The sequence below is a fragment of the Sinocyclocheilus grahami genome, unplaced genomic scaffold, assembly GCF_001515645.1.
Source record: "Sinocyclocheilus grahami isolate Dianchi unplaced genomic scaffold, SAMN03320097.WGS_v1.1 scaffold1084.1, whole genome shotgun sequence".
In the NCBI taxonomy this organism is placed as follows: Eukaryota; Metazoa; Chordata; class Actinopteri; order Cypriniformes; family Cyprinidae; genus Sinocyclocheilus; species Sinocyclocheilus grahami.
This window is the reverse complement of record NW_015506263.1, coordinates 236,461-250,865: the sequence shown is the minus strand read 5'-3', so window position 1 is coordinate 250,865 and position 14,405 is coordinate 236,461.

The following is a 14,405-nucleotide window of genomic DNA, read 5'->3' as shown; positions in this document are numbered from 1 at the left end:
TTTTTTTTTTTTCCCCCTCCACTCCAGACCAGTGTTTGAGAAACAGCCAGAGAACATTACTGTCATGCATGGAGCACAGGAACAGACCACATGGCAAAGGACGATGCTTATGTCTCAATATTGCATGAATGAAAGAGAAGGTCAACATGTTCACTTCTGCTCTGACCATTTGTGACCCTCAAAACCAGTCATAAGGGTCAATTTTTCGAAATTGAGATTTATACATCACATAAAAGCTGAATAAATAAGCTTTCCATTGCTGAAGGGTTTGTTTAGGATAAGACAATATTTGGCCGAGATACAACTATCTGAAGGTGCAAAAAAAACAACAAATCAAAATATTGAGAAAATTGCTTTTAAAATTGTCCAAATGAAGTTCTTAGCAATGCATATTAGTAATCAAAAATTAAATTCTAATATATTTACAGTAGGACATTTACAAAATATCTTCACGGAACATGATCTTTACTTAATACCCTAATGATTTTTGGCATAAAAGAAAAATCAATAATTTTGACCCATACAATGTATTTTTGGTTGTTGCTACAAATATACCCCAGCGACTTAAGACTGGATTTGTGGTCCAGGGTCACATTTGGATGGATTGGTTTGGCTTTGTTTGTTTCAGGACAGTTTTCTTTACACTGATTGTTCATGATATTTCACATGCATATCTGAAATGTTTACATACTGTTTCGGCTTGTGTTGTAAACAAATATTATAGTCATAGGTTTTTATTTTCTTAAAACTTGCATTTTGGGTCTTTGCAGATGGTTTCATCAGTCTTGCCAGATGATACATCAGCTCTTATGGTGGCAATTATAAAACAATCCAGAAAGAAAATGATGGTTTTGACTAAAGCGTTACTTTAGTTCACAGCAGTGGTGGCACACTGATTTCACTTAACATAGTGAGAGCGACAAACTCATTTTGTTATCAGAATACATCTTGCACAATGTTTATTTCACTCAAAAATAAAACTGTCACCATTTACTCAACATCTTGTTGTTCCAAATTTTTTCTTTTTTTATTTTCTTTTGAGGAGCACAAAAGTACATGATTTTTTTAATGTTCATGTTGCTCTTTTCCACATAATGAAAGAAAACAGTGACCGGATGCTCTAGAAATGACACAAAACATGTGAATCACACATATTCACTTAAAGGGGACATTTCTCATGGGACAATCTAGTGTTAATCTTGAGGACCTGTATATTAGTATTGCATCCTTAATATCGCCAAAGACTCTTTAGTTTTATCAGATTTCTAAAAGAAAGATACAGCCTTAGGCTTCTCTCCGAAAACAGCCGAGCTCCTGGAGCTGTGCCGAAGGCAGAGCTAACAAGTCGTGAGCACTTGTGGATTTTTTTTTTACATTTATTGCCAACAAAACACAGAAATTTGATGCAGTTGTACTTACCATTTGCGGTTCCAGTTCATGAGCGGGATCTTTTAATCGCTGGCACCGCTCCATCTTTCAGTATCAAACAATGTGCAAATATTACTTCAGCAACTGGGCCTTGTTTACAAAACATTCGTCACCGAAATGACGGGAATAAACAAACACACTTGTGAAACTCTATTGCTGTCCCTGAAAAACAAACTGCATCCACTGTTGACGTAACGCTGGGTTCTTTGGGAAGCTAAACAAGGTTATCTTTCCCTCACAACCAAAAGCACACTTCTTTTAAGACATTCTTCTCGAGCAAGTCCTGCACATTTTTGCACAAATTCTGATTACAGAGCTGACTATTGGTTAATAAAAACTTATTTTCATGTGGTTCCTTGTACAATAATATTTTATGAGCTCAAATACAGTATTACATTAAAATGTAATACTGTACATTTTAAGGTTTGCATCACATAATGAAGGGACGTGACATGTGGCCCATACTCAGAATTAGTGCTCTGCATTTACCCATCCAAAGTGTGTGTGTGTGTGTGTACACACAAACCAGCAGTTGGGGGTTCAGTGCCTTGCTCAAGGGCACCTCAGTCATTGTATTGAAGGTGGGTAACCTTTGGGTTATGAGTCCGACTCTCTAACCATTAGGCCACGACTTCCCCTAATCTGCTCCATACATAAGGCTTTTCTGGTGGGGTAAACTTTCTAGGTAGTGCACCTGGTACAGCGTTGCACTTGTGAGGCAAAGAGCTTGGTTACGAGTCCTGTTAAACACAAGTCACGATAAAAGAGCTCAAAGATCTGTAGAAGCAAGATAAAATGGCATTATTACTTCAGCAAATATGTTTTCATCTCACATTTACGTTTGTTAATACTGTTAGTTAGGTTTAGTGTAGGTGCTACGATATTTTCAAACGCAGTAGAGGATTAACCTTCCAATGCCACTCATCCAACACTGGAGTGCCAAGATATGTGCAAGAAGCAAAGTAATAATTTTGCAGAAATGGTGTCACAGGCACTTTTTTTTTTCATTGACCATAGGAATCAACACACTGTTCAGTTACTGTTCAGAGAAATGACTGCTATAAATAGTTAGGCAAGACAACTTGCAAATGTGTATGCAGATACCGCAATCATATTATCACTGCTGGTTACATTTTTCATTCCACAAAATTAAAGGTGGCGTAAGCGATTTCTGTTAGCCAATGTTGACATTTGAAATCACCAAAACAAACACGCCCCTACCCTAAAAGGGTCTCGACCCTATTTTGATATCTCCACCCCACACATACGTACGCAACCCAGGCAACGATTAGTTGGACACGAGTGGTCTGGCGCGGCGCGACAAAATACTACAGAACTCATAATCAGTGATGCTGTCTACACCATAGATATACTGTATATACATATCTATGGTCTACACTGGATGCGCCGTGGCACGACACGACAAATCCCCGACAGAAAACTGCTGCTGCGTTCTATTCATGACGCATTGACACAAATTTCAAATGATTTTCAACGGTCGCTTTGTCGCGTCCAGTGTACTAGACAGACTTTAGCTGTTGCGGCGCAGACACGGTGTTACTCACCTATCGAGAAGAAACAAAGCAATCTCGGCGTCTGATCGCAGGCCTTCCACTCCTTGAGTTCTCTCCAGCGCTGGAAAGCTGATCTGATATTTACACGGGTCCTACTTCTTGCTTTATTGCCTTAAGCCTTCTTTTGTTCTGCAGACGTTTTCCTCTTTTGTATTTTATCCTCCATCTCTATCTTTCTGTCGCTCGTCTCGGCTAATGTCCGTCCTGTGCACTGAACGCTCTCTCTCCTCCACATCATGAGTAGGCACGCCCCTTACTGCTGATTGGCTACAAGTTTGTTTTGCTATTTTCATTTTTTGAAAAATCGCTTACCCCACCTTTAACCCTGGCACCACTTATTGGTTTGGCTCATGCAAGTGAAGTTGTTTCTTGGAACAGCTTGTGCAGCAATTATTTGATCACATGATTTTGCTTTAATAATTTGTTATCCGATGCAATGATATGGATACATTTTAAAATGCGACTAACAATGCTGAAACATTTTTTAGGAGCACTGTAGTCATTTGGACTACCATTAATATATGGTGCTTTTTGTCAGCTCAGTCTCCAAAAACAGCACTGTGAACATTTTTTGAAACATCTTTATTTGTAATCCACAGAAGAAGGAAAAATCACATGAACAATGTGAGGGTGAAAATATGTTAATAGAATTGGAATTGGTGTGTTAACTAACCATTTACTGTAAGTGTCCCTTAAATGTGTCGAATCACACAGAAAAAGAAGTGCACATATTTTATTGAACGTGCACTTATACTGTACTTTAAATCTCAAAAGTATGTTTAAAAAATGCATTTGTAGATAAATGAATGAAATAAAACACCACTTAAGTGTACTTAGAGACAATTTGTAATACATGTTTTACTTTAGGCCCTTTCCATATGAATATTTTCAAAACTGTAGCATTTACTATGTAGTTTGGCCGTTCGTCCACATGCAAATGCAGTTGCAGGTCACTCAAACCAAGCATTTTTGAAAACTCCTGCCAGGGTGGAGATTTTCAGAAATCAGTGCGAACGCATAACAACCGTTAATAACCTTTTTCAGGCTTCTGATTGGCCAACCGATTATATCACCACCTGTTGGTTTAGCATGCTCTTGACAGTGCTTCATAGCATGTTTTTGCATTTTCATGTGGACAAGATTTATTTTTTTTTAAACGAGGGAGAAAAAATTTTGTTTATAAAAATACCCGTGTATGTGTGGACTAGGCCTTGAAGTACAATTTAAATCAGGGTGCATTTAAATCCTGTTCCTGGAGATCGACCTGCAGACTTCAGTTCCAGCCCTAATCACACCTGTCTGTAAGTATCAAACGCCCCTGCAGATCTTTGAGGGATGGTAGATCTCCATTTCATAGCTACCATTTCATTTAAATCCAAAACGTCATGATTAAAGATTACCATCTCTAAACATTGCCACAGAGGCATTGAAATATTATATACTGTATATGTATATACTTTAATATTATATACTGTAGAACTGAAATTGGGTGCATTTCTAAAGAAGACACTCTGCAAGTTTGTTGTATCGAATGAAACCCAAACGTTCCTCCATCTCGACTCGTCCATTCCTCCATCTTGTTTCCGCTTGTTTTACCCCATTGCCTGTATATTTTGGAAAGTCGAATTTTGGCTTACACTTCTCTAACAGAATCTGAATTTCTTTTTCCACACCAACTAAACACCCACTAGTTCAGCCACTACAGTAGCCACACCCCAAACTATCGCTATTGGCTGCAGGTTGGTATGCAAATACATAGGTTGACAAGCAGGTAGATCATCATATCATTGCATTTGAACTGAATGCAATGATTGGTCAAACATTTTATGGCCCTGAGCCTTCCACAGAAGATATATTTATACCACTTTAATTATTTATTGCTCTCAGGATATGAAGAGACTTTCAACCAGTACACCAACAAATGTTTCTGAAAAAAATAAAAGCCTACCCTACCCTATCTTTAACTGTAGTATGCTGGAGTTTTCCTATGTTATCCATGTAGTCTGAAGTGAAACCAATGGAAAAGCCAAGGGACTCCTCAGTCCTTCCCCTCTCTGCAGGATTTCCTGTGTCTCAGAGCATTGTTTTAACACACTGGAACAAAGGTCAAATTACTCTAATAGCTTTTTAAAGAAGCATGGACCATACACTCACCATCTTTATGACGAACAATGAAAATAAGTTATGGCACATAATTTCTCTGCTGGCTACTTTATGACATAGATGTGGGTTTTGGGACTAACACTTTACACCAACTCTAATATTTCATTTTGAGTTAAAGACTTGAATGACATTTTTATGAATTCAGTTTACCTTTGCTTAATATAATGCACCATAACGTATACTTATTTTTTTTTTTTAAATCACTGTATTTTCAAACCAGACTCATTGGAAAAACATGCAACATTTTTGCAAAAAACTAAAAAACCAAACAAAAAAAAGTTACGTTGCTTCCAGCATGTGAATGTGATTCAGGCAGTGTTATTACGTTGGTCGTTGTACATATCTCAACATTTCAGAAATGAAATGTCCGGTGAGTTGTGCGAAATCTAACCAACAGTGTTAACAAAAGCAAAATAACTCATTTTCTGAATCAACCATGCCATTTTATCTTTCCTCTACAACTCTTTCATCGTGACTTGTGTTTCATGGGACTCGTATGAGTACTTCACATCACAAGTGCAATGCTCTACCGGGTGCGCTACCAAGCAAGCATACTACTTCAGCCATACATATGGAGCTGTTATGTGATGCAAAAATCTAAATGTATTCGTTTACAAACCATGCACTCTGATAAAAGTTGTTTGAGCTTAAAACATGTGCAAGGAACTGTACAAAAATAAATCTTTATTAGTCGAGTTGTTGACTGATGAGCACTTATGGCTGTTGCTGTTTGCCAGAGCTCATAGCTGAAAGGTATTTTTTATTTGTTGTATATTTTAGTGGTATCAAATAAAGAGAATGAAAACAAGCCAAACACCTGAAATATATATTCTCAAACATCCAAAGAAAGAGCTCATGCTTCTGAAAGCTGGAGATCTCTCAACAAGAGGGGTAGCAAACGATTTATAAGGATTTTTTCCCCTAAAACTCATCTGACTCAAAGCAAAAATGCTATAAATAGTAAATTGGGCAAGGAGATGATGCTGTACACAGATTGGCTATCTGAATTGACATGGAAAGTGAGGTGGTCTGAATAAATTAAACTAATCTAGTCTCATTCTGTCTTGCAGAACTGGATATAATTGGTATGCTAGGCTGACACCTTAGACTTAATCAAAAAGTACATTGAATCATATTCTAAAATACTTGAAAATCTAGAAATACCAGCAGAGAAGATTCAGAGATGGAAACTCTTCCAAACCCAATCTCAGGAATTAGAAATCAATATCAGTGGCAGTGCTACTTATTAGATTACAAAGTCAGCAATCTTAAAATGCTTAAAACTAATCTCTTTAGGGTAGCTTATGTGACTTTTTATATAAATGTTATATTATTTCTATTTTTAAGTGTTTTGAATGCATTTTATTTTCATACATTTTTATATGGTGTATTTTGATGTTTTATTTGTCATGTAAAGCACTTTGAGAAGTAACATTTAAAGGCGTTATAGAAAATAAAGATCATTACTAGTATTATAATGTATAAGGCATATGACTAAAATATATATGAAACAATAAAAGTAGGTATGTGTGCCTTTTTTTTTTTTTTTTTTTTTAATACAGGTATATACAAAAATGCCAAATCTTCAAGTGAAGCAATACTCAAGGATATACTACACATGGCTTATTCATTGTATAAGATAGCTGCTTCTGCAATTTTAGACAGCAGTGTTAAAAACTAAACAAATTAATCATCATCGTCATCACAATAAAACAGTTCTTCTGCCAAAATCATATGGTTCATCAGTCTGACTGTAGACTACTATTTGTTGCCAAGCAACTTAGTATGTTGATACATAATTCAATATGCCACAAGTGTGTGTGTAGCTACTATTTTTTAAGCAGCTTCAAGTATCTGTTCATCCAGACAGATTTTAGAATAAAGCATGAAAGAACTCAAAATGTGATTTTTACCATAAGTAAACACATACGCTTAGACACAAAAACAGAGGGCCTTAAACCCTTTTAAAGGTGCTCTGTGTGTGTGTGTGTGTGTGTGTGTGTGTGTGTGTGTACAATAGGGCATTGTTAATACGCATTAACAATAGGGGTAGGCGGGGCTGAAGTCCAGGGGCCCAAGCAAGGAGGGGGCCTGTGATTGGCTGTGGAAAGATCGACTGGCCATCGGTAGCACCGATCACCAAAACCCCACCACGCCCCCCACCAATTAGCACTATTATTTAGTGGAGCTTTTCCGTAAATTCCATGCATTACCATTACGCTAGATTCACATGGGGCGTTGGCGTCAACACTTGACGGAGGGCATGTCTGAAACTTGGTGCTGACGCGATTGATATATTGACAACAGCCAATTACATTGGACCACAACACAACACAAAAAAGGTGGCTTTTGGCAGCTAGTTTGTGATACGAAATGGACACTGATTTGGTTGCACTAGCGATTGCTGGTGTAGTCGTAGTTAATATACTGCATAAAGTCAGGCGACGTGGTGCCCGTCGCTGATGGGTACTTTCGATTCTCAGAAAGTGCCAACATAAATGATAAGCCTTACCTCCATTTTCCTCTGTATACCATGTTGCATGAATGCAATTGGCTAGCACCTGAGCTAGGGTGTTTGCATAAGGAGATCTGATTGGCTGACACCTCCATTGATGCTTAAAAAGTTGAGAGCAATGCCAGTGACACAACGCCGACCGACCCACAATTCAGTTCGGCAACGCATTATGTCACCCATTCAAAGTAAATGAGAAGTGTTAATGTCGGTGCCCCGTGTGAATGTACCATTAGAGATTGAAACATCACATTTTAATTTGGTTTAATCAAATGCATTTATTCTATATTTGACTATTAAACGACCTGTGCACGTTTCTATCAGGTGATCGCTGCACCTGATGTCCAGATTTACCTCCACTATTCACTTTGTTCTGGTGTAATCATTTCTGGTGAAATGGTCACACAAAGAACAATCTTTGGTAAGTAAAAAGGTAAGAAAAACAGCAGAGAACACATGAGTTGGTCAGTAAAATCCTCAGCTATCAAGTTGTTTTACTAAAGCTGATGCTGGAGTGGAAGTTGTGGAACAGCATGTGAACCGGGCACATGGAGCAGACAAAAACACAGTGTCATTGTCCCCACCGATTTTAGGTTAGTTTGATTATTAACTTGATGGATGTATATTGCGTTTTTGTGTTTGAACAAAATCTATACGCTTGGCAGATAACCCGGTAGTAGAAATATGTAAATTGTTTTGCGCGTCATGATCTAAGCTTATTATTTAAACGTGTTTTAAGCATTGTGGTTTAAAAACTAAAGTTACATTTATTTTAATAATAGTTGCTAATTCAATCTTCCACAAAATACAATAGTTCATCAGTCCAACTGCAGGATATGTATGGTTTCTAGGCAACTTGTCAACATTAAAATTCAACATGAGGTTCCAAATGTATTTCTTATAGGATAAAGCTATGTCATTCATGGCATGCCGAAAGTCATTTTAGACCCCGTCCACACGGAGACGCGTTTAGCTGTAGAAGCATAAATTTTTTATCGTATAGGCATTTCGTCCAGACGGATCCGGCGTTTTGGGAGAGTGAAACCGATATTTTTTGAAACCGGGTCCCAGAGTGGATAAATCTGAAAACGCTGCCCTTGCGGTTTCGTGTGGACAGCGAATTCGTATATTTTCTGAAACGATGACGTCATCGGCCCACGTCTCGCCACTAGTCAGACACCGCTACGTCACGTAACAGCAACAAAAACATGAACAAACACTGAACGATTGTGTTTTTATTAACTAACATTAACACTGATTAATAAATGTATTGTTCCATGTTTGTTTGTATACCGCGTGCAAGGTTTATGCGCATAGTTCAAGTCTTCTTCTCCATTTTTAGTGTATCTCTGTGGCAGAAGTACAGCGCCACATGCTGGTATGGCATGTATACTACATCGTTTTGTGTCAGTTTCGTGGTTTCGTGTGGACGCAGATATTTCTTGAGACGATGGGAATAAAAAGATCGGATAGGGAAAGCTCTTGCTTCGTGTGGACGTAGACTTAAGAGTTTGAAATATGTATTTTATAAAACAGATGCTATTTATTTTTTTATTATATTTCACCAAATACATTATTTTCATCATTGTGGTTCTTAAGAAGAAGAAGAAAAAAACTTGCACACTCGTGCATATTTCCTAATTAGCACCAACTCCAGTAGTTTTAGGCCCCATTCATACTCACAACAACTAAATGACACAGTGTGGGAGTGTTATGCGGCACGACAAAGTTGAGAAAAGTTACTCTATGTAAATAAGCAGTGAATTTTGAGAACAGTTTCCAAAGGGAATGAAGTCAGGAAGTGCACATTATCCATCTCCTCAGATATTGTAGATTGACATCAAGATGGAAGTTTCATAGTGTCAGTCAGTGTATGTGGTTGTTAAAGTTTAGCTTTTTATATTAAATCAAGCTACTCAGCAAACAAGCTGGCAGTCGGATCTAACCCTACTCGTTGGCAACGTGAATGGGATTTTGATTTTGCTGAAGGCCACAGCAGCAATGCACAGTAGTGGAACCATTTGGAATTGCAATGCAAACCATACAGTTTCCATGAAGAAGCAGTTCTACTCACTGAAGCACTGCTTTTACTGGCTATCTATATCCGTCTGAAAGCCAATTCAACTTCAGATGTACTATATGGCTTTCAGTCATTGTATGTTATCTTTGCTGAACCAGACCCACTCTCTGCTTTCCCACAAGTTCCCTGTAAAAAGCAAACGTCTTGATGGTTTAGACATACCCAGGTGTGAGCTTGACACTCAATTAACCTCCAATGATAGGAACACTTTTCTTATAGAGAACAGTATTTATTCTGTGTTTAACCATAGTGGATAGGTCAAACAAGCACAATAATCACAGAGTAATAGCCATGCTGAATGGTTCAATTGTCTTGAAAATAACAGCAAGTCATTCTAGTTTATTATTGGTTTGGAGACATTCAAGGCTCAGTTGCTGAATTTAGATCAAATATGATTTTGTTTCAACCCTTAGATTGCATGGAAATGAACAACTTCAATGACAGTCCCAACTAACCCTTCGAAAAGCTTTACAGGATAGTTTAACTTTAACTTATTAACTAGATGCTATTTTTACTTGGGCGTAAGTGTTTTTACAATACATTTTAGAATAACAGTCTGTATTTAAAAAAATACAGTATGTTGTTGTGTTTGACTGGTCTCAGCAGTTCATTGCAGAATTAGCATAAGCTGACGGAAAAACATGCATGATGGCATATGGGATGAAAAACACTGAATATCCTCAGAGACAAAGCTGGGCTAATACAGAGGTTAAAGAACTGACCTGTGAATCAAAAGGGAACAGGTTTAAACCACATGTGGGATGTTACACAGTTAAATGTATTATCAAATAACATATTCAGTGTTTTAGTTGGAAATAAATGCAGATTTGGTCATTTTCCATAATTACACAATAAATTACTATTATATAAAACCAGATTCCCCTGCATCATGGGATCCCTGAATGATACTAACAGTGGCAAGGCCATGAGTTTAATTTCCAAGGTACATACATATCTATAAACTGCTGCCAGATGCATACATGTTAATGGAGCTTTGTTGGTGTTGTTTTAGTACTAGTTGTTTATTAGTGTTCTGTTTGCTTAGGATCGTGAATCTCTAGCCATGTCAGAAGTATAACAACTATAGTGTCATTTGTTCACGCTGGCAAGATGGAAATAAAAGTAAGGTAACTGATTGATTTTAAGTAAGTCAGTCAGCTTCCATTATATTATGAACATGGAAATTACATAATTGATAATTTGGTAATATTTTACAAAATAGTTCAATTAGTTAACATTAGGAACTTCATCAACTATAAATGAGCAACACTTCTACATCTTTCTTCTTAGTTAAAGTTAATTTCAAAGTTTAATGTGTGTGTGTTTTAAATAAGTTAAAATAACGAACATGAACAAACCATGATGCAACTATATTTTTATTAACTAACATTAATACATACTGTCAAAACATTGCTTCCTGTTAGTTCATGTAAGCTCATGCATAAACTAATGTTAACAAATGGGACCATATTGTAAAGTGTGACCACTAATTCAGCATGTCAAATGCTGACTGCACCACGATATTTATTTTATTATAAGCAGCATCTATCTAGACTTACACAGACATGTTCAAAATACAAAAGTCAACAGTGGTGACATTTCATAAAAAATTCAGATAAATTATAAATTGTGAAAATTATAAATCAAAATACTAAAAGTGACCCAAAAAACAAAATCAACAGCACAGATAACACCTACAAAGGCAACCTCATAATTTATTTATACTGCAATGCAAGCTGGGTGCTATCATAGTACAATATTACTGTAAAAATACATACATTATTTATAGTAATTAATGTGATTTTGGTAACACTTTATTTCGATAGTCCACTTTAGACATTCTACTAACAGTAAGTAACTTTGCAACTACATGTCAACTAGCAGTCATTAGAGTATTAGTAGACTGTCTGCTTAATATCTTCTTACACTTTATTTTGATGGGTCAACAACATACAACATACTGACTGTCAGAAACTTTGCAAGTATATGTCAACTTATTCTACTAACCCTAAACCTACCCTAACAGTCTACTCTGAGAGTTAGTAGACATGTAGTTACAAATTAATTCGAATTTGTTAACATGTAGTTGACATGCTGTTACAAAGTTACTTGTAACAACTATAGTGTCATTTGTTCACGCTGGCAAGATGGAAATAAAAGTAAGGTAACTGATTGATTTTAAGTAAGTCAGTCAGCTTCCATTATATTATGAACATGGAAATTACATAATTGATAATTTGGTAATATTTTACAAAATAGTTCAATTAGTTAACATTAGGAACTTCATCAACTATAAATGAGCAACACTTCTACATCTTTCTTCTTAGTTAAAGTTAATTTCAAAGTTTAATGTGTGTGTGTTTTAAATAAGTTAAAATAACGAACATGAACAAACCATGATGCAACTATATTTTTATTAACTAACATTAATACATACTGTCAAAACATTGCTTCCTGTTAGTTCATGTAAGCTCATGCATAAACTAATGTTAACAAATGGGACCATATTGTAAAGTGTGACCACTAATTCAGCATGTCAAATGCTGACTGCACCACGATATTTATTTTATTATAAGCAGCATCTATCTAGACTTACACAGACATGTTCAAAATACAAAAGTCAACAGTGGTGACATTTCATAAAAAATTCAGATAAATTATAAATTGTGAAAATTATAAATCAAAATACTAAAAGTGACCCAAAAAACAAAATCAACAGCACAGATAACACCTACAAAGGCAACCTCATAATTTATTTATACTGCAATGCAAGCTGGGTGCTATCATAGTACAATATTACTGTAAAAATACATACATTATTTATAGTAATTAATGTGATTTTGGTAACACTTTATTTCGATAGTCCACTTTAGACATTCTACTAACAGTAAGTAACTTTGCAACTACATGTCAACTAGCAGTCATTAGAGTATTAGTAGACTGTCTGCTTAATATCTTCTTACACTTTATTTTGATGGGTCAACAACATACAACATACTGACTGTCAGAAACTTTGCAAGTATATGTCAACTTATTCTACTAACCCTAAACCTACCCTAACAGTCTACTCTGAGAGTTAGTAGACATGTAGTTACAAATTAATTCGAATTTGTTAACATGTAGTTGACATGCTGTTACAAAGTTACTTGTAGTTAGCAGAATGTCTAAAGTGGACTATCGAAATAAAGTGTAACCGTGATTTTCAGTACACAGGGAAAATAATCATTACAGTACAATTGCAATGAAAATACAGTACTCTTCATTTGCAGTATTACTGACAACTAGTGAATAGTAAATAAATAAATAATAAATAACGGTAACACAAAGCTTTATATATAATCAGGGGCGGATTTAGTGATTTGGGGGCCCCGGGCAAAATACAGGAATGGGGCCCTATACAATTTCACACATTTACAACCTCGAGGTTCCTTTCATTGTTGCTCGCTGCTGCACGACCGTGTCCCATAGTTGTGTCCAATCTTTTAGATTTTTGATGTACATGTTATAAATAAAGGATTTCTTTAATTTTGTAAATCTCTTGTTCACATTTAAACAGGTTATAATAGTATTAGTATTAGAGTAGGTTGGACGTGGTGCGTTGGGGTAATTTTCACTATGCAATTGTCTACACAACGCAAGGCTATCTAATTCTAAACTTTAAAATATACATTTATTTATATATATATATTATTTCATGTTTGCTGAAGTATTAAAATAACTCAAATTAAATAAAACTGAAACTTAATAAAATACAGATACAGACATAATAAATTCAGTAATTAATTATATTACATAATTTAACTAAAATTTAAATAAATAACAAATACAAATAATACAAATCAAAGTACGTTAGTTTATCAGTAATCCTAAAAAATAACACTGAGCCAAACACACATGCTAAAAAACAACAACTTACTGACACACAGGGGCGGATTTAGTGATTTGGGGGCCCCAGGCAAAATACAGGAATGGGGCCCTATACAATTTCACACATTTACAACCTCGAGGTTCCTTTCATTGTTGCTCGCTGCTGCACGACCGTGTCCCATAGTTGTGTCCAATCTTTTAGATTTTTGATGTACATGTTATAAATAAAGGATTTCTTTAATTTTGTAAATCTCTTGTTCACATTTAAACAGGTTATAATAGTATTAGTATTAGAGTAGGTTGGACGTGGTGCGTTGGGGTAATTTTCACTATGCAATTGTCTACACAACGCAAGGCTATCTAATTCTAAACTTTAAAATATACATTTATTTTTATTTATTTTAATTGCACGTTTAAATTAAACTGAAGGAAGTTATAAATTTACATGCTTAAGGATTATTTCAACCAAACATGAAGTGTGTCTGTGTGGAAAGTGTCCTTCTTGGGTCTTTCACAAAAATGAGTGAGCGCCATTTAAAAAAATTAAAATAGGCCCTATATAATATGTACTGTTGCTTAGTATTAAAATTATAGCTTCAGCTGCATGATATGTGTAGGGCCCTATGAAATCCGTTTTATTTTTCCCAAATTAGCCTAAGTTTCATTTTTTCCAAAATCTTTTTTTTTTCGTTTAAATTTTTCTGGATTCAGTTTTTATTTTTCTTTCAAATTTTTCTGGATGATTATATTAAATTTTAACAAAAAACATATATAATTAATT